Source organism: Salmo salar, chromosome 01 (assembly GCF_965601325.2).
Source record: "Salmo salar chromosome 01, fSalSal1, whole genome shotgun sequence".
Taxonomy (NCBI): domain Eukaryota; kingdom Metazoa; phylum Chordata; class Actinopteri; order Salmoniformes; family Salmonidae; genus Salmo; species Salmo salar.
In genome coordinates, this window is record NC_138291.1 from 22,869,269 (window position 1) to 22,890,311 (window position 21,043).

Consider the following 21,043-nt stretch of genomic DNA (forward strand, 5'->3'; position numbering starts at 1 on the left):
AGTTTGTCTCCCTGCCAGATAGGACACCGGTTCACCTTCTGAACACGTAAAGGGTGCATTTATTCTCCAGTCCCTCTCACAAATCGTACTTTAAACACCAGTGATCTGCGAATAAACAAAGGCAGTAAACAATGGAGTCGAGGCTATGCCCACAATATAGGAAGTGTACATGCACAACCAAATTGCAGGAGTGTAAACTTTGAATAGGACGTCACCGCACATTTCGTTCTCTTGTTTTTAGACATAATGCTAAGCTGATTTTTTTTATAGCACACTGATCGATATCTTGGTAAAACAATACTTTTTTTTTTTTTTAAACTAGCGGGGCACTGAAATCTTTGCTTTGTGCTAAAGTCAACAGTGACAGAGTTTGAGCTCAAATAAATGCCGTGATGTCTCCAGCCCTTTGCAGTAGCTGAAGGCGAGGTTGCACAATGGGCTCCGGTAGCTTGCCAATAAGCATCGACTGTATTGCACAGGTATGGACATTTGATTTGATTGTATGTTTCCTAAATTTATTTCAATTCAATCGTTTTGTGATATGAGTTATTTGTTTGGGGTAGGCAAGATGAGAGTTGAGCGTTGACTCAAACCTGGGCTCATGAGAAAGGTCCTCGAGCAAGAGGGATTGGATTGTATGACAACGGAGTTCAAATCTTCAAAAAGGCTGAGGTGATTTGCAAGTTCTGTGATAGAGGTGGCCTCAGTGTCTTTAAATGGCGTGTCATAGAGCTATTACAGCTGATAGATATCATTGATGTCATCAGAGGAGCACTTGCGTATGGAACTCAGGTTTACACTATCAAACCCTGCGGCTACAACATTAAAATGTTGGCGTTCGGTTGGTTTATAGCCTATCCATTTTTGAGGATTCTGCTGTGTGCCTCCGGTTTTCAGAAATCAATTGGGTTTGCAATTTTCTATTGGCTTTCTTTTGGGGATGTTTTAAACATAATTTTACGCACACTGCTTGAGAATAATTCAAACACTTTAATCAATAGGCCTATGTGGAATTCTAAATGTCACCATTTTTTTATTCCATTAATTAGCTATCATAAATTATCCTCATTCTTTTCACCATCTCATTGGTACCCATTTACAATTGGTTAAGGACTTCTAATGATAATCTATGGCTAATAATAATAATAATAAGAAAAAAACAAGGCTTCATTTATTTCTGCTTAATAATCGTACTGTATAAAAAATATACCATTGTGTTTAGAAAATATAAGTAATAACATTTGTAATGTTGAGATAAAACCGCATAATGCGCCCTAAAAACACTGGGGACAGTTTTTCAATAATTAATTCCCCTCCAATCTCGCTCTCACAAGGAGCAAGAGCCCTCGAAAATACCTATTACCCATTATTAAATGAGCGTATGCCGAAACTCTTCCTTTGATGGAGGGGATAACCCCAGTCAAGCGTCCTCCAGAGTGGAGTGAAATGGGAATGGCCTTTTGGAACCCTGGTTCAAAGGTAACCGGCCTCAATCTGCACTGGAGAACCTTTTTACCAAACGTACACGAGCGTTTACGCCACTGACATCAGTCTCCTAGGCCTACATAATACAATTTAGTTACCTAAAATACATGACATGGCGAACCTTCATTATTGTGTAGGACCATTTAAAAAGGCCTACCTCCGAAAAGTTGTTTTCGCTCAAATAGGAAAAATGGACAATAGAGATAATGAGCAGATGCCCTGGCCAGGTAGACGCACGCACGCACGCGTCCACACAAACACACACACCAAAAAGGGTTTGAAATGTCAGCAGAGAGAGATGCCTCTGCTAAGGTCATGGGCGCACCATCAGTGGCAACCTCTTCACGGTTGTTATAGCAACAAGATGAGCGTTTGTACAGCTTAAATTGGTAACCCAATTTAATTACAGTTCTTACCGATCTTCCTATTTGCATATTTCTAGATTAGGAACCAATGGCATTCCTCCAGACTGAAACCTAGTCTGGAATTCTTGGAACAAGTTGTGGTCAAACTTGGATGAAATTCCTCCTGCAGTGATCACGACAGGTTTTGTCCATTCATGCTCCCCTCTAGAGTCTGAGGCTGGATTTACTGAAAGCTTATCTGTCCTTATGTTTGCTTTTCTATTGCACGAGCTTTGGAACAAAACTGGGATAATGTTTCTCATAACACTGGGATAAATCGATACAAGCATCAAAACAAGATGTCCAGGTTTGAAACAGGTTAAAAATAGGTATTTATTTTTAAAACATATATTGTTGTCCCGGGGTATTGTTCTTGATAATCTAAATTGCCATAGTTCATGTTCTTACTGGAACCAGAATTGCATTAGTTGAATAAAGCAATTTAATTTCTAGCAGTAAATACACATAGTCCCATAGGCATATAGGCCTACATTAACACCTGTGTTTTGATGGGTTTCCAACTCTGGCCCTATATTCCCTTTGAAAGCACTAGTAGCCTAAGCTCACATTCAGCCACCAGGGCCTGGAACACCCAAGTAGAACGGTCTCCCGGGTGATAGCGGGACACCGGTCTAACAAGCTGTAATTCTGTTTCAGCCTATTGCAGGGGTGGGACCGTCCACATACCCCGACTTAACTCCTCTTTCACGCGAAATACTCCTAATCCCATATCTTAGCAAGGGAAACTGCTATCCCACAGTATATTAAAGGACAACAAAGTCAAAACTCAAAGCCACCCATGGTTTCTTAGCAGTCAGTTCCTCTCATGATTTACGCTCATCATGTCCACCCATCTCGCTTCAATTAACATTAACATTAGTGGCCATTTTCTCAATTAGACAAGTTGACACTTTGCATGAATACTTTTCAATGCTATTCAAATAAGTGTATACGCTTAGGATACAATACATCTAGGCCTATACATTTATATAGGCCTGCAATTATTTTATCTAAATAGATTCATACAAAAAAAGGGAACATAGCTTGTCTGCTGCTGGGGGAAACCTATTTTTACACTGTGAGTAAATAATCATATTTTTGTTTTTTATTATGTTTATGATGATGATGATTATTGTTATTACTATTATTATTGTTGTTATTATTATTATTATCCATGTAGACTATTGATATGATTACTCCTTTGAAATGGATGATCAAATTAAATTGATGATCAAATATGAGGCAATGTTTATATGACCCCCTCTCAAACAGTCCCTTATTTAGCACTTCTTCGCAGGTATACCCCTTTAACAAATATCAGTGGGTAACTGGTCAATTGAGAGAGGTGGGGGTGTTGTTAAAGGTCCAATGCAGCCGTTTTATCTAATTATTAAATCATTTCAGGGTAACAAAGTGCCTTACTGTGATTGTTTTCAATTAAAATAGTCAAAAAGAAACAAAAATAGGTTGTTAGCAAAGAACAATTTCTCAAACAAGAATTTTGCTAAGACTGTCTGGAAGTGATCTGAGTGGGGAGCTAGCTCTTATTAGCAGAGAAGTTTGGAACTCTCTTTCTTATTGGTCTATTAACTAATTTATCACCTGGTGATGTCACCAGGCAGGTCAAAACTCCATCCCACCAAAACAGGCAAAGATTTCAGGCGGTCTTCACCAACAGCTCCTACACTAAAAGGGGATTATCATTATTTTCACAATATCACAGTATTATTCCAACCTCATTGTGTGGAAATATATATAAAACACTGGTAAATCACGTTTTTGACTGCACTGGGCCTTTAAACCATGGGGGCGGTTTGCAGTTCAAATTAGGGAGGTGTTAACAATGGAAGTGTAATGAATTTACCTGCAAAAAATCAGAGAATCATTCACACAGACCCAATACCTGTATTTTGGTTACAGGGTTTGTGAAATTGCAGGAATCGTGAGTAGGTCTTTAGGTGACTTTTATTTTCCATGTTTTTTACCCCCAACCCCTTTCAGATATATAAAAAAGTTGGTATATAAATGCAGGCATGGTAAATTAGTGGGATTTTGGTCTGTGTATGAAAGGGATATATACACTGAACAAAAGTATAAACACAACATGTAAAGTATTGGTCCCATGTTTCATGAGCTGAAAATCCCAGAAATGTTCCATACACACAAAAAGCTTATTTCTCAAAAAATGTGTCCACAAATTTGTTTACTTCCCTGTTAGTGAGCGTTTCTACTTTGCCAAGATAATCCATCCTCCTGACAGGTGTGGCATATCAAGAAGCTGATTAAACAGCATGATCATTCTACAGGTGCACCTTGTGCTGGGAACAATAAAAGGCCACTTTAAAATGTGCAGGTTTGTCACACATCACAATGCCACAGATGTCTCAAGTTTTGAGGGAGTGTGCAATTGGCATGCTGACTGCAGGAATGTCCACCAGAGCTGTTGCCAGATAATTTAATGTTAATTTCTCTACCAGAAGCTGCATCAAACGTTGTTTTAAAGAACTTATCAGTACGTACAACTGGCCTCATATAAGCAGACGACGTGCATTGGCGAAAATCTGATATCAACTAGTTAGGGGACAATTACATGACATTTTCTCAAGAGCAATTCCTGAGGGGGACACCAAAAGTAGTGCTGTAACACATAGCCTCCATTGTAATATGGTAAATGTATATTGAGGAACCAAAGAAATAAGGTGTTTGCCGTACTCCTAACTACCGGTACCCAAAACTACACAACTAATCACAACAGCAATACCATTACCTTTAACAAATCTTAGTTCAGTCACCAGTTTAAGTTGAGAGTGGGGGTATCCATGGCATTTTCCAATTATGTTCCTATTTTACAAGTAAAAAAAATTGAGAACCTTTCATAATGTTGCCAAACAAAGACTCAACAAACTTACCTGAGACTCCCTGTCTCTGCCAGTCTGTCCCTGCATATCTGTCCCCAACTCTGCTGTCTGTGTGCCATCTGTTGCCTGCTCTGCCTAATGACATCATTGTGAAACATTTCCATTAGAATTTAATTTCTTTCTTATGAACATTTTATCAACTAGTCTTTGAGATATTAGGCTACTAGGGTTCTTACTATGCGTTTTGGTGTATTGAAAAATACTCTGATGTGCGTCTTTTATTTTTCTGCCATTTTTCTACCTGGCTGGCTGGCTACACACACACACACAGTGTGTAGGTTATTTACAGTAGGAGATGGGCTTCTATCATCTTCAATCATTCTATTTGGGCTTCGATCTAAAAGGTAGCTAGCAAATGTGAAACGGATTAAAATGACAAGAGTTGACAGCTGTATGAGTTCACCATTTACACAACATATGCTGCAACCTTTTGTAATTTTAATAGTTTGTTTCATATTGGCTGGCTTCCAACAATAGCTGAATTTGCAAAGCTAGCCAGCACCAATTCAGTTTCAGTGGTGTTTGCTATAATCTTTGCTACCCGGGTTAAATAAAGGTGAAATAAAATAAATAAATAAAGTTCACTTGCGACAATTTAGCTTTTGCAACGAGACCATTAAATATATTTAAGACAATGGTTGAAGAGAGTGTAGTTCTGTTCAGTTTGGATTTCAGTTTATCGCTAACCTTATCACAGGGACTTTGAAGCACTAACTTACATCATCTGCATGCTGATTCCATCTTTGACGACGCCACATAAATGGAATAGGTACTAGCTAGCTTAATAGTTAATATTTGCGCGCTAGCTCTGCATATTCAGCTAGTGTGTGTGCGCGATTGACTGGATTAACCTCACGTCGGTTACGTGCATTGAGTGCCTTTCAGACAGTAGATACGACCTCTCTGTTACCTAGCAAGCTAAGGAACTGGCAGTGGATCAAACCATTGTGAGGCAAAGGGTGGGGGGGTTGCAATCTTTTGAAACTTAAAAACGCGCTATTAAGTGTCTATAATCAGCACAATTGCTTTCATTGCGTATTATTAATATTATTTAAATTACATAGTTATGTTTCAGTGATATATTGGGGGGGACAAATCATATTTTTCCCAGGATGGGGGGGTCGTGTCCCCCCGTCCCCCCCGGGATTTCCGCCCCTGACGACGTGTAACCATGCCAGCACAGGACGTCCACATCCGGCTTTATCACCTGTGGGATCGTCTGAGGGAGGGTTGGGGTGCTGAGTAATAAAGCCCTTTCACGGGGAAAAACTCATTATGATTGGCTGGGCCTGGCTCCCCAGTGGGTGGGTCTGGCTGCCAAGTGGGTGGGCCTATGCCCTCCAAGGCCCACCCATGGCTGCACCCCTGCCCAGTCATGTGAAATCCATAGATTAGGACCTCATTTATTTATTTCAATTGACTGATTTCCTTATATGAACTGTAACTCAGTAAGATCTTTGAAATTGTTGGATGTTGTGTTTATATTTTTGTTCAGTGTAACAAATATTGTATAAGACCAAGAGGCACATACGAAAAATAAACATTCAAAAGATTTTTTTGAGAACTACAGATAACAAAACCAATTGATTTACTGATTCTTACTAATAAGAATTTTGAGTAGCCTGTTCTGGCCATTTCAATATATGGGGAAAAACTAGGTGTCAGACAACAATTTTTGTTTTTCTTTTCATTTTCATTTATAAGCGAAAATATATCAAGTTAAAAAGAACTTGCACTTTTTCTTACAATATTTCTAATTTGTTATGATAATTATGCAAAGTAAAAAATGTAAAAGGATACCTTATATACAGTAGGCTACCTTTTATAAATTTGAATGCATGGCCAGGTTTCCCTTACAAATTCACAGGTTCATTGGGCCTGCTTTGATGTGCCTATTCAAATCATTTTTACCAATATTTTCAATGAATTTCAAAATTACTAATATCGGAAGTCATAAATACTGAAAAAAAGTATTGGTTCCATGTTTTATAAGCTGAAATAAAAGATCCCAGTAATGTTCCATATGCACAAAAAGCTTATTTCTCAAAAATGTTGTGCACAAATTTGTTTACGCCCCTGTAAGTGAGCATTTCTCCTTTGCCAAAATAATCCATCCACCTGACAGGTGTGGCATATCAAGAAGCTGATTAAACAGCATGGTCATTACACAGGTGAACCTTGTGCTGGGGACAATAAAAAGACACTAAAATGTATAGGTTTGTCACACATCACAATGCCACAAATGTCTCAAGTTTTGAGGGAGCGTGCAATTGGCATGCTGACTGCAGGAATGTCCACCAAATCAAATCAAATCAAACTTTATTTGTCACATGCGCCAAATACAACAAGTGTAGACCTTACTGTGAATTGCTTACTTTACAAGCCCTTAACCAACAGTGCAGTTCAAGAAGAGTTAAGAAAATATTTACCAAATTAACTAAAGTAAAAAATTATAAAAAGTAACACAATAACAGGTTAGAGGGTACAGGTTAGAGGTCATTTGTACATGTAGGTAGGGGTAAAGTGACTATGCATAGATAATAAACAGCGAGTAGCAGCAGTGTACAAAACAAATGGGGGGGGGGGGGGGTGTTCAATGTAATAGTCCGGTGGCCATTTGATGAATTGTTCAGCAGTCTTATGGCTTGGGGGTAGAAGCTGTTAAGGAAGGAGCCTTTTGGTCCTAGACTTGGCACTCCGGTACTGCTTGCTGTGCGGTAGCAGAGAAAACAGTCTATGACTTGGGTGACTGTAGTCTCTGACAATTTTATGGGTTTTCCTCTGACTGTGTATTATACAGGTCCTGGATTGCAGGGAGCTTGGCCCCAGTGATGTACTGGGCCGTACGCACTACCCACTGTAGCGCCTTACGGTCAGATGCCGAGCAGTTGCCATACCAGGCTGAGATGCAACCGGTCAGGATGCTCTCGATGGTGCAGCTGTAGAACTTTTTGAGGATCTGGGGACCCATGCCGAAACTTTTCAGTCTCCTGAGGTGGAAGAGGTTTTGTTGTGCCCTCTTCCCGACTGTCTTAGTGTGTTTGGACCATGATAGATCGTTGATGATGTGGACACCAAGGAACTTGAAACTCTCTTGAAACTTGAAACCAGAGTTGTTGCCAGAGAATTGAATGTCAATTTCTCTACCTTAAGCGGCCTCCAATGTCGTTTTAGAGAATTTGGCAGTACGTCCAACCGGCCTCACAACTGCAGACCACCTGTAACCAAGCTAGCCCATGACCTCCACATCCAGCTTCTTCACCTGCGGGATTTTCTGAGACCAGCCACCCGACAGCTGATGAAACTGAGGAGCATTTCTGTTTGTAATAAATCCCTTTTGTTGGGAAAAACTAAAAACTAAAACAAATTCTCTCCTATACCTCTGCCTCTATAGGCTGCACACGTCTCTCCTATACACACCTTCCTCCCAGACACACCTCTTAACTCTACACACCTCTTTCCCATACACAATGTCTGAGATATGAACAGATATATCGGGGGAAAAAATATAGAGACAGTTTTGAGGAAACAACTCCTATTTGAAGTAAAGGTAACACTATACATTACAGCTGGCTTCTTATTTATTGATATTCTCAGAAGATACATTCCAGACATCATTTCGGATTTGACCAAGCAGAGCAGAGCAGGTAGTGGTCAGAGAGAGGGTCAGTATAAATACCTGACACGATAGGAAAAGGAGGAGGGGGACAGGGTGACTGTGATGTGTCTGTACCTCTCTAACACGGCAGTGTGACATTTCAGACCAGGGGTTCCACTCACCCTGAGCCAGGCCGCATGGCCGTGTGGTCCACACATCCACACACACACACAGGGCTGTGCTGGCATCACAGAGAGGCCAGGCAACAATACCCATTGACTGTCTGGAGGCAGCAGCTGATGGGACAAGCACGGACCTGAAGACAACCTATTCAGGGCAGGATGGGGTGCCTCTCAGTCCCCTGCTGCTTTTGTATCACTCAGAGTGGATGGATTGTCGGTGCTTGTCCTACAGTATGCATTGTAGGTCGTCATGGTGAGGAGAGATATTAACCTAAATTTACCGAAGAGTCATCTGAAAATATACGCAGTGATGTGGATACTAAGTAATCAGCAATACAGAATGCACAGCCTTGTGGATAAACAGGATTAAGTGAGAAATAAGATCAAAAATGTACAAGTGGTGTTGATTCTTATTGAATAAAGCAGAAGAACATGAAATGGGGAGGACAGGCAAGGCCTTTGTCTCTGAGGAGAGAACAGTGAAGAGAGGCTCAGGCATGCTAGGATGGAAGATTAGCTTCCCAAAGACATACATGAAGCTCAGGAAGCCCATGGCAAGATAATACATGTGTTCAACCATGCAGCAAGACACTTTATTAAATCAAGATTAGAGAAGTCCAAAATATGAATCTAGGTATTATCGGGATTGAAATGGAGAAGTTATGCATGTGTATTGTGTTGTTTAAGTGCTTCTATAGCCTTTTTCTGTAACGTGTATATGAATTTGACAGTCACATTTCTCTATGGGTTTGATGCAAGTGTTTGAGAGGGAACTATGTTGGAAAGCCACCATAAAACATTATTTCATTCAGCTGTGGTAAAGAGATTTCTTCTCAGTTATCATATATTGATCCGACATGATTCCTTTATTCCCCCTGAAGCCTGAAAACCTTTGAGTGGGGTTTTAAATTCAGACTGGCATAACTGATGGATATCTAGCTGAAGGTTTCTCTGCCTTGGACTCACGACTTGTATTTCCTTTTCCTGTGTCCATCCAGTGCAGACATTCACAGGAATGGCTGCTAAGCTCTCTCCTCACCCACCTCCAATCCTAGGGAGCTGAGGCCTGAGCCCACAGGCCAGTCAAAGCGAAGGACATACAACTCATTAAAAGTTAATGAAACCTATAAACGCAGTGCGCCAGCGATTCATTTAAACCCCAAAGCAATCTCCTCTTCCAGCAAAGGCAAACAAGCCCGTGTGGCCCCCCAACGCTCTGAATAACAAACTACGTAATATTTTCTTCTGTATAAGTTCCCTATGCAGACATGTTCAGTGTGATAGGCCATCTTACAATGGGACTTGTCCAATTTATTGAACGCGGGGAAAAAGTGTTCTGCAGGGGTGAATTCTGTAATCTGCTTCCAAGTTGAATTTAATACCTTTACTTTACACTGCCTCAGCTTGTCAGGGAGGCTGACATATATGCCATTTCAACATTCATGAGAATCAATGACATTCAAATAATGTGCTCATTTTAATACCATACGAGTGAGAAAAAAAATCATTGTTAAATCCTGTATTTGTTCTCCTTCATGGTATAACAGTACAGAGGACTGCTCCTGATCTGTGCATTGTTTACCATGCATAGGCTATTTCAACCCTTTAAAGCAACCCACCCCTCTCAGTCTTGCCCAGGGAAGCCCTCATCTAATAACATTTCAACTCAATTTAATAACAACCAATCGACAGCAATAACATGGCAAAGTGTGTAAAGATAAGTGTCAATTGAAAACTAAGCGTAGAACAATAACCACCCACTTTAACATGACCTCCCACGGCCCATAGAGGTATCCTCCAAGGATTCAAATTAAATTCCCTCCATGTGTAGCAGCACTGTCAGCCATTTAATCAATTCTCATACCCTGACTTGAGTTAAATAAATCCCCAATTGAATCCCATATAAATGGCTGGGGCGTTTATCATGTACAGGCTGATGCTTAACTGAAGGGTCCTGGAAAGCTCGTTGGTGTCTATAGAGCAGTTGAGCAGATTATCATTAAAGACAAGAGCTGTACGTTTCCTCTAACAGACTATTCCCCTGATACACACGATTTAACCCATCGCCTGTTCACCGCTGTCTGTGAAATAGTCTGGACTGGGGTTTAATATCCTGTCTGATGAAGAAGTCACCCATCCATGATCGGATACCTTTATTTCCCTATGTGCTATAGCGGCAAGTATTCAACTATTTATACCAAAGACACATAAAACATGTTATTTCTGGTTTCTTCAATGTATTGGTGCAACACCCCATTGACATTTCTTCTGAAAAATATTGTTTCCAGTTACAGTAGCTGTGTGTTTGGGATTGTCTGAGGTTTCAGAGACTGTTGCGTTACTGTAATGATGCAAATTTCAGGTGGGGTCATACTTAAAATGAACACTGAGTCAGTAAGCTGATGTAAACCACTGGGCAGATTGATGATTGTCAGTGATGTGTTTATGAAAGGTAGTTTGTAAAGGACTAATCCATACAAATGCTACAGCATCGTGTGGGACAGTGCTAATGAGTTGAGGATGGAAATGCATACCAGCCTCTCACAGAGGTTTGAATAACACTGTGTTTTGGTTTTCATGTTTAGACAAACTATAAGATCAACACATACAATTCTCCTGTCATAGTCAGGGTGGCGTCGTATGGCGTTTGCACCGTAAAACAAGACATTTCTGATGATAGAGGAGTTGTTAAGTAGGACTGAATAGGAACAGTTGTCTGGTTTGTTGTCTCCAAAATGTCTCCAAAATGTTTCATATCTAGTTGCTAAGTAAGCAGTGATTTGGGATGATTTTGTGGGTGACAGAAGGTTCTAAGGTCACTTTAGCTGTTCTGACGGAGGTTCCAGACTCTATATCCCATTCCACCAAATGTCTGACCAGATATGTTTTATGGCGGCATCTGCAAGCTCTGTCAATTTTCTGCCAAGCCTGAGTCATGTATCTATCATCATCATCATAGAAAAAAACAAACAAGAAACTTTTCAATTCACCCCCGTACCACCAAATCCTGGACAGAAGTTGGTCCATCACTATTCATACCATTGTACTGCCATTACAACAACTAAACGCATCATTTGTGTTCCCGAAATCCATCCTGTATGTATCCAATACCAAATGTCTGGTGACTGAAAGCCTATACGTAGCAGGCGGGGGTGCATAATTGCTAGGAAACATTTGACTGAACATTTGGTGATAAAACGCAGTGGTCGCCCCGCCCTCCCCCCCCAGCTTAAAACTAATTAATTCAGGATCCTGACATAAACTCTCCAATCCTTTGACAGCTTGGAGCTGAAATAAAAATGCTAGTTCTCCTGGGAACGGCAGGAGATAGCCGGCTCTTTTCTGGACTGTTTGCTCACTGGCCCTGAGAGCAATCTTCTTCAGTCAGAATGAAATGCAAGGACACAAACAATGTACCACGGAGAGAATGGGAGATGGGGAATGAACAGTTTGGACTATTTGCTCAGCAGAAGGGCAGCCACAATGGCCGACGGATGGCTTTCCCATGCATCAAGCCTCTTAGTCTTAGGCCTCCCTTTGTTGCCGGTTTTCTTCGCCCTGGCCAGATAAGAGCCCAGCTGCCCTATACTTTTAATTCCCATTGTACACCGTACTGTATCGTCATTTATCTGCCTACGTACTGCCTGACATGATGTTTCTGTCTAATTGAACGGGTTATCGCCTGTGTATCTCGGTGGCTAAGGTTCACCTTAGCATGTGCTTCCGTTTAAGGCTTGAATCCCTTTCTCTTCGCTAAACAGCGGAGAGGTGGTTAGGGTGGAGGAATAACGTATGACCCTTCTTCTCTCCAGAAAGGAGGCAGCACAAGTCAAGAACAGGATATGATAATGATCCCCATCAACAGTTACTTCATACTGCATATGTATAGTTCACATGGAGCAGGGCTCACCATGAAGGAAACGCAGCTCAAATACACAACTAAGACACAGGGAGGAGCCACCAAAGTGAAATAGACATTTCAACATTGCTTTTCAGCCTCAGACGTTGACAGAGATGTCCTTTAGGCTCCTATACTGCTGAATACTGCAGACGGCCCTTGAGAGAGCGATCAGATGCAGTCATTCAATTACCAAATGTCAACTCAAGTTAGAACCAAATAAAGCCAGTAGTCGCCCTGACTGAGACCAGGATCCATGTTGTGGTCTTTTGTTTCAGTTTGTTAGTTTGTGTTTGCGTTACATTGACTAGTTATTAGTGGAATTTGTATTCAGACAGAGTGTTTGTAATGTCTATTTGACAGGAACAGCAATTACTACAGTTCCCTCTTGTAGTCTACTGAGGAAATGTAAAAATGGTAACAATTTCTCCAAAAAACGTCTGATATCATACACACACACTCAAATACACACCCATCCCCCACCTTAAAGGCTGTAATGTCACAGGGCCCTGTGGGTGGTCAGATCCAGATGGTGAGAGGATGGTGGTGGAACATAGTGCCTTTAATTCAAAGTTACAATGAACCTTGTGAGGTTGCTTCCATTTTATAGGTAATTCCTGTCATTGACTTGTCAATTTCTACTATGCATTTTATGCATGGATTACAATTCAGAGGGACAGCATGTGAGCCTGATTATCCCAGTGTAAGAATGGGCAATTACAAGCTGGTCATGTTTCAAAGAGATGTGCTAATACCTGCTCCGAATGAACTCTGGAACACGATGGAAGTGGAGCTGAATACCCAAAGAGGGAGCAATTTTATGTCAATGATTTTACAAAAGAGATCAAATATAAAATATAGATCAAATGTAGCTTGGATATTAGCAAAGAGAAAATCTTCTTTAAGGAACAATAAGTGCTTGTTTTGGTTGAGAGTGAGCAGCTTGACAGTTTATTGTGCCTCTAAACGTTTGGTGAGCATGTCAGAGCTCAGGTATGGGAGGAGAAATGCGTTTCTTACTGGGCTGTGTGAGCGGAGCTGCAGCCGCCTGTGGGGTGGGTGGTGCCGGGCTTGGCAGACCTCTCAGCTTCACGCTCCAATGACCCTGAAATAAAGCTATGTTCAAGGCATTTTAACACTGCTTAAGGTTGTCAGTGGCCGTGTAATTTATGACTTCTGAGAACATCAGTTTTGGGTTCCGTACAACACACAATCTCCTGGCATTCAAACATGGAGAATGAGCCAGTGAGTCATACAAGATAAAACGTACAACACTCCTCCAATTACCCCAAGCACTGTCGACCTCTAGCTCACTGTGCTGTTGTCTTGTGTCAGAGAGCACTCGGAGGACTCGCTCAGAGTTTATGTTATGATGCTTCAGGCCGTCTGACATGTACTGTGTTCAAGGTGGTCTTTTGTCACCTGTACGGTTGTCTAAAGCCATGAGGCTACATTCACAGCCGTGAAATATCAGGCCCTGCAGCTCCTAGTGGATGGTCATAGGCAGAATTCATTGTCATTGGCTTCTCCTGAAGTTGAATGAGGTGATGCACTTTGCATTGTATGTATTTAAAAATGCATGTTTTATTGGCAAATATTAGTTTGCCATTGTATGGGAAATGCAATCAAATGTAAATATATAGTTTTTCTCTTCAAATAAGTATATACTTTCAAGGGCATTATTTGTCTTTTTTCTTAAATTGCAGCTTGTGGTGGATTGAATTAACAGCTGATTCAACAATGTACTGTATGTCAATGTTCACTCACGATTTGATAACCACTAGAACATTATGTTGAATTAAATTGCAGAACAAGATATTGGTAAATAGGCCTTTTCTATTTTCTTAACTAAACCATATCTCACATAGTAAGACATTCATTTAAGCTCTCCTCACGATACGTTGATTTGATCAACTGAAAGACTTTGTACAATATAATACCATTTTTATTTGTTTTTATGAAGCATCTTACAAACCTATAAAGCTAGAATCTGTAGTTGAAACAATAACAAAGCGGACACCCCGTCTCTGTTTTGGGAAGAAGCTGAGGGATGGGCCTGGAAAAATGTAAATCCTCAAATTCATAGACAGAGAAATGAATGCAAGGGCTGACGATCCATAATATCACAATTATAGTTTAAAATGTTTTTTTTGTTGTTGTTGAGGCTATACAGTGTTTGTTTACATTTCCTTTGTTTACAAACATTGGATTAAAAAAAGCTTATATTTTTGGTTCTGATGGGATATGACAGTTGAAATAAGCTCAAGAATCAATGGGTATATCACTAATGTATAAGTCCAAAAATGAATGCAGCAACTAAGGATTGTAGCTCCTATAAGGAAAATATACAATTATGTACTACAATTAAAACTTTTAGGAGAACTGCAAGTTGTCCTTGTATATTATATAATTTAGAGGCAAATAGATACATCATGAAATGCCTTCATAATGAAATGACTTCACTGTGTGGATAATATTACACATCTTCTGTAGGGCTACATACTATTTACTTTTGCGAGAGCTATAGAAAATGAACAAGAACATTATTCCCCACGGAAGAATGTCAAATGAATAGGAAAGCATTTCTTAGCATTCTATAAATGCAATGATTTATTTCTATAATTTTTGTGAGATAGTTCCGAGGTTTTCATAGGATTTTGAGAATAATTAAAGTCAATATACTGACCCATTTGTCTGTGGGTTTCGTAAAGTTACTATTTCAATTACATGACATTTGACTATAATTATGTAACTGTGTTGTTTTTCTTGAATTCTATAAATAGAAAATTAAGACCAAATTAATTACATTAGTAGAACATAATTGAAAAATAATTTAATATGTCTTGGAGTTGTGTTAACAGACAGAAAATTCAGCAAATTTTCTTCCTCAGCATGTAGGGTCATAATATAATTCTGAGATATCCCAAAATGGCACATAATTCTGAGATATCCCGAAATGGTATATAATTCTGAGATATCCCAAAATGGAGGTGATGTTGACTGAGTAATTGACAAAAGAGCAACATACATCCATCCATCAATTTCTAAAAGGATGACAATTGTTAATCTAAGATTTGTTGTTGAATTCAAGTTATTTTTCCTTTCCCCGGTTACAGACAAATGACCATATATTATATAAATGGGAAACTTACATATTTTACGACTGCAATTTTATTTTAGATCCTGCTCAATATTCTATATTTGTTTTATGCCAGTGTGCCTATTGTGTGGCACTTGTTTTGTGGTATTTCTGAGTATATGTTTATACTGTGCCTCTGCATGGGGTCCGCTAAACACACTGAGTACTCAGCACAAGCAGCCCACTGACCATGTCGTTCACATCACTACCTTTCTCACTATGCAGAGGTGTCAACACCCTGCAAACACCTTTGACACACGTGCTTGAATGTGGCGGGCAAGTTGGCTAAACATTCCTGGGTGTTCCCCATTCTCCTCTCTATACCTACCTACCTACCACTACCCACACTGAGCTGCTTTAGTTCTGTCTCTGTCTCCCACAATGCAAAGTTGACTTTCTCACAGGGAATATAACAATTTACCTCTCTCTATTCAACCTATTTTTTTGGGACAATATCAAAGCTAATGTTAAAAGTTGTATGCATGTATATGTTGTGTTATTGCCGAAATATTAGGATAGACATTGGTATAAAACAGCATTAAGAAGTCAAATGTGTATGAACAAGTTCTCATTTGTATAATCTGTGAGATTTCTCTTTGCAATAGCCTGTATGTTCTTAACTGTGACTGGATAAAATGTTATGCTTTGGGAATTCAGTGTCGCCATCCCATGCTTATCAGCACATCCAGCCTGTTTGAGTGGTTTTGAAATGCTGGGTCTCTGAGGACGGATCACAGCAGAGCTATAACCACACATCAAATAAAGAAGGGAAAAGGGTTTACGGAGCTTCTCTCTTTCTCTCTGTCTATCAGGGCTCTGCTGGGGAGAGCTCCATGGCTGTGCCGTCGGAGAGGTGCCTTCGGAGAGAGGATGGATAGGGAGGAGAGGAGGCCTCAACGTAAGGAGGGATAAGAGTAGAGGAGGCCATAATGATACATAGAAGGAGAGTACTGGTTCGGACAGAAGAAGCAGATGGATCTGACTGCCACACACAATGTCCCTTCAGTCGTGGGCTGTGCTGTGACCGCCCCATGGCACCCGCCAGGTATGTCAGCCATGTTTACCAAGCCATCCATCTCCTACCTGCCCTTCTGGAACAGGAACCTTTGTTAGAAGCATACAGTCGTTAAGCCACCCTTTGACTCGGCTTAACCCAATTTATTTCCTGGTGGGTGAAGCAGCATGGAATTTATTGCCACCTTAGTTTTGACCATTTTTTTAAAAAAATTATACAATGCTAATGTATTTACATGACTCAGAGAAGAGTGGCTGATTGTGGTCAGGAGAGGTGGTGAGTTATGGAGAGGGGCAGCAATTGTCCTTATCATGGGTAGCCAGGATTAGCAAATAAACTGGCCATGGAAGACAACACACATGTACTGGGAGGATTTCCACTCTATGACGTTCAGACATGCCTGTTATAAACAAGCACATGGTTCAAGGGTATGAAATTGAAAAGAAAATGGCTAACAACATAAGACAAACAATATGGATAAGAGGATCTGAAAGGAAGGAAGCAATTATTTCCAAGTCATTAGAGCTAATAAATGGATAAATATTATTGCGGCTGTTTACCAATTGTTTTTGAATGTTGTTGTATCAGTGATGAAGGGAGTTGAGGCAAGGAGAAATTGGGAAGTGAGGGGATGTAGTAAAAGCTTTTCAGTCAAGGCAACAACATCAGTTGTTCATAGCAGTTCTTTCTAAAACTACTATTAATACGATCCCTTACTCTTACCTGAATGAATCAACTTGACCTAATTGTTAATGGAACAAAGGTGACATTTTCTGAGTGAGATTCTGGCATGAAAACTCTTTAACTGTAGTTTCTCTACTGCTGTGTGCCAAGCACTTTTAGTCCCAGCTTCACACTGTTCCTTGAAACACAAACCTCCATTTATCTCTCACTTCTCCTCACTAGGAGAGAGCAGATATCTCTGAATACGCCGCGTTAATGATTGACTCGTAGTTTGCAAAATACCCTACATATGGCAGCCACTTTGTTCACTTACGTTTCACTATATTTTCAGCCATACACCCTTGAGCTTCCACAACCCTCTCCAACTCTCATACAGTATAATTGGCTTTGGGGGTTGGAGTGGGTGGACTGTGACAAACTCTCTTTAGAAAACCATCGGCAAGTTCAGGCAAATGGGAGATAAGGGCTGTCGCTGCCCCTTTCTGTGGGTTATAAGATTGAGGCTGTGTAGACTTAATTCTCCTGTAAGATAAATGTGGCCTTTCTGAAAGCTAGTTTATGCTTCCCCTTTCTGCCATAAAGCCCATTTTGACAGCCATGAAATGAGCCCTGGACTTCTCATTCACATCATGAACTAGGGAGCAAACCAAGCATATGGTATTTTAATGAACTATGGGTGGGTAAAACAGGGACAATGTTGGACAAACAGAGGTGGTCCTGATTAGATTCGATCAAAATACACATTTATTGGGAAATGTCAAGCTCTCGTTCTTATCACCACACCATTTCTGACACTATACGACATATTGAAAGCTCAGTGATATGCTATAATGGTTGAAGTCTTGTGCTGTTGTATATTTGAGGAAAGCAGTGTTGAAGAAGTTTTTCTGAGAGGTGTTTTGTTGGGGATTAACTCTTTGTGTTATTTTGGCTTTATCCTCCACAGATGGAGACGGCCTACCTTGACTTATGTGTGGAATGGGACCAATGGGATCGATGCAGTCCTGCCTACGGCTTTCTCCCCGCATCACCACAGATCCACAGACACACAAAGGCACTTTCCTCTCTGAGTGCATGTCTACCTGGCTACGTCTGCTTCTGACCTGTCTGCATCTATGAAATATCAAAGCTTGTGTCAGGCAGCGCTGAATAGGGACAAAAAAGAGGCACCATTAATGATTAACTGTTCTAAAAGTCCTGGCTTTTTTATTCCCATGGTTCCCGGGTTATCTTGCAGCCATGTGACTTGCTCGCAGTGTTTTTCAAGCAGATTGGGGGAACGCTAGTGAGCAAACACAGGTGCTTTGGACTGCCGTCGCAGACGCTGTCAGGGACAACCACAAACAAGAGCAGCAATGCCTGGCTAAATGAGAGCCCATCCCCTTACTTACTCCCTGGCTAGCTTAGCTTTGTCACTGACCGCAGTGGCTGGAGATACTCACCACAGCCCAAGTCCAATGTCCTCCGAGTGTTCCACAAATTTTCCCACTCTCCAAAGAAACAAACAAATAAAATGTGAGGACTGGAGCCCACTTGGCACTTGCTCTGGTCTTGAGTATAGAGGGAGAGCAAACATATGAATGGTGTTCCATTTCTCACTTTCTAAAACAAACCAAATGTGGTTTTCCTAAAGTGTGTCAATTCCAGTGACCCTGGTGTCAAACAGGGTTCAACACTCCGGTACTTGGGAAGCGTAGTGGGAAATGAGAGCGAGATATTCAGAAAGGTGCTATGGGTTCTCAGAAATATGCAGGAAGACAATCTGATTCTCAGAAAATGGAGTGGTTGATTTGATTGTTTCATGAATGTTTCATGACAGGAGGATGACGAATAAATCATGAATACATAAAAGCATATTTTCTGTCAACAAAGTATACTTTTTCGTTCTGATTTGATTGAGTTCTGAAAATGTTCTTGAGTTGTTTTCAAGGTTCTATAAACACAGTCTGGGCACTTAACCCTTTTCTTTTTAATAACGTCTGTCCCTTTGTAAAACGACTGAGAGCGTTCTGTAGCACAACTTTGATAACACAATCATATAATATGTTGGCGTTATCTGAACACGGCTTTCCGGCAGCGAGATAAATGAACAGCATGATAACGTGAACAAAAGTGTGGTTCTGATTGGTTGGTCTATGAATAGAAAAAATGCAGCATGGAAAGTCTCCACAATAAGGGCAATTCATTAGATTTGTAATTTTCTACAATCTACATGACCAGGGTCAGACGGACAGCTTTTGTTTCAGTCAAATATTTATTTGTGTGTTAGCAGGTCTTTCGGTTCATACCCTGCAATTACAGTGAGCCTGTAAAGCTGAGATGATAAAAGTGTTTAAAAACAAACACTCCAAATCAACAGGAGAGGAAATGAAGCTGGAGAGAGGTGGGGGGGGGGGGGGATGAGAGAGAGAGAGAATGAGCTGGAGGTCAAAACTAGTTTCCTCTGAGGCCAGCAGTACCTTTGGAACTCTACGATCTAGCTGACTTTTTGAGCCCAATTCTCTGAGTTTGTGTGTGTACACAATCCAGGGACTCACTCAAAGCTGTGTTTGCTCTCCTCCTGAAACTGATTGAAGAAATATTGGGGTCCTGATGTAGAATATTGGAAATGGAAAATAATAAAAACACTATCTATAATTCAAAGTATTATTTTTTAAGAAATATGTTTTCTACCTTTTATTGCCTGAAATTCTTTGCAATTGTTTATTGTAGCTACTACCTGCCATTTTCAATTTGCTAAAATGTTGAAAAAGAAGATGGACAGTTGAAAGAATAGCAGTATGTTTCACTTCTTGTAAGCTTTCTTTATGGACATGCTGTTCAGGCCTCAATAGAAACTAACCAAGGAGACCCATCTGATCAGCTCAACTCATGTCATACAGTAGATCCCTGTGGGGATTTAATGTGAGGTGATTGTGAACAGTCTGATCTGAGGAGTTACAAATCCTCACTTTGAGATTTTACTATAATTCACATGCAGGATCTGAGTCAAAGCGTGGGGGGGTTGAGTTAAAGCATGGGGGCCAACCATCTCGGGAGGATTTCAGACAACAGCTTTGTTGCCAAGTCATTGTGCTACTGTCAAAGTTGTCTAGCCTATTGTCGGATGAAACTCGGCTCAATCAAATAACTATTTCCAGTAATGAGGTAAGAAGATGAAAGCTCATTGAACATAGCGACATGCTCAAAGGCCCTTTTGATGTCGCAGGCACAATGCTAAAATTTCAAAAGAGCAAAGTGTGCCTAAGCTGCTATGCACTGCATTAACCCCTAGTCTTTTGTCAGGCCTACACTTTCAATTAAGGAATATTCCATTCTATGGAAAATGTAATTCATGAATGATATGCTCTTTGAAAAGAAAGCTCACCACCAATGTACTTGACTCCTCTCTAGAAAAGGTGATCAAGGGATGGATAGTGTTGACTTGTATTTAAAGGAAATATGCTTTAGTTTGCTATATAATGAAATCACTTTCCCACAAACGCATTGAAATATTTGACATGAAGACCTTCAATTCCACAAATGAACTTTTAACAAGGCACACCTGTTAATTGAAATGCATTCCAGGTGACTATCTCATGAAGTTGGCTGAGAGAATGCCAAGAGTGTGCAAAGCTGTCATCAAGGCAAATGGTGGCTACTTTGAAGAATCTAAAATCTAAAATAGATTTTGATTTGTTTAACACCTTTTTGGTTACTACATGATTCCATGTGTTATTT

General features: G+C 40.4%; 1 long non-coding RNA gene across 1 annotated transcript; it reads left to right on the forward strand.

Moving 5' to 3' along the window:
• Positions 1 to 227: 227 nt before the first annotated feature.
• Positions 228 to 19,179, forward strand: LOC106576162 (uncharacterized). The gene is made up of 3 exons (XR_001321903.3): positions 228 to 479; positions 16,437 to 16,669; positions 18,270 to 19,179. It is a non-coding gene; the product is annotated as an uncharacterized LOC106576162 (long non-coding RNA).
• Positions 19,180 to 21,043: the final 1,864 nt, after the last annotated feature.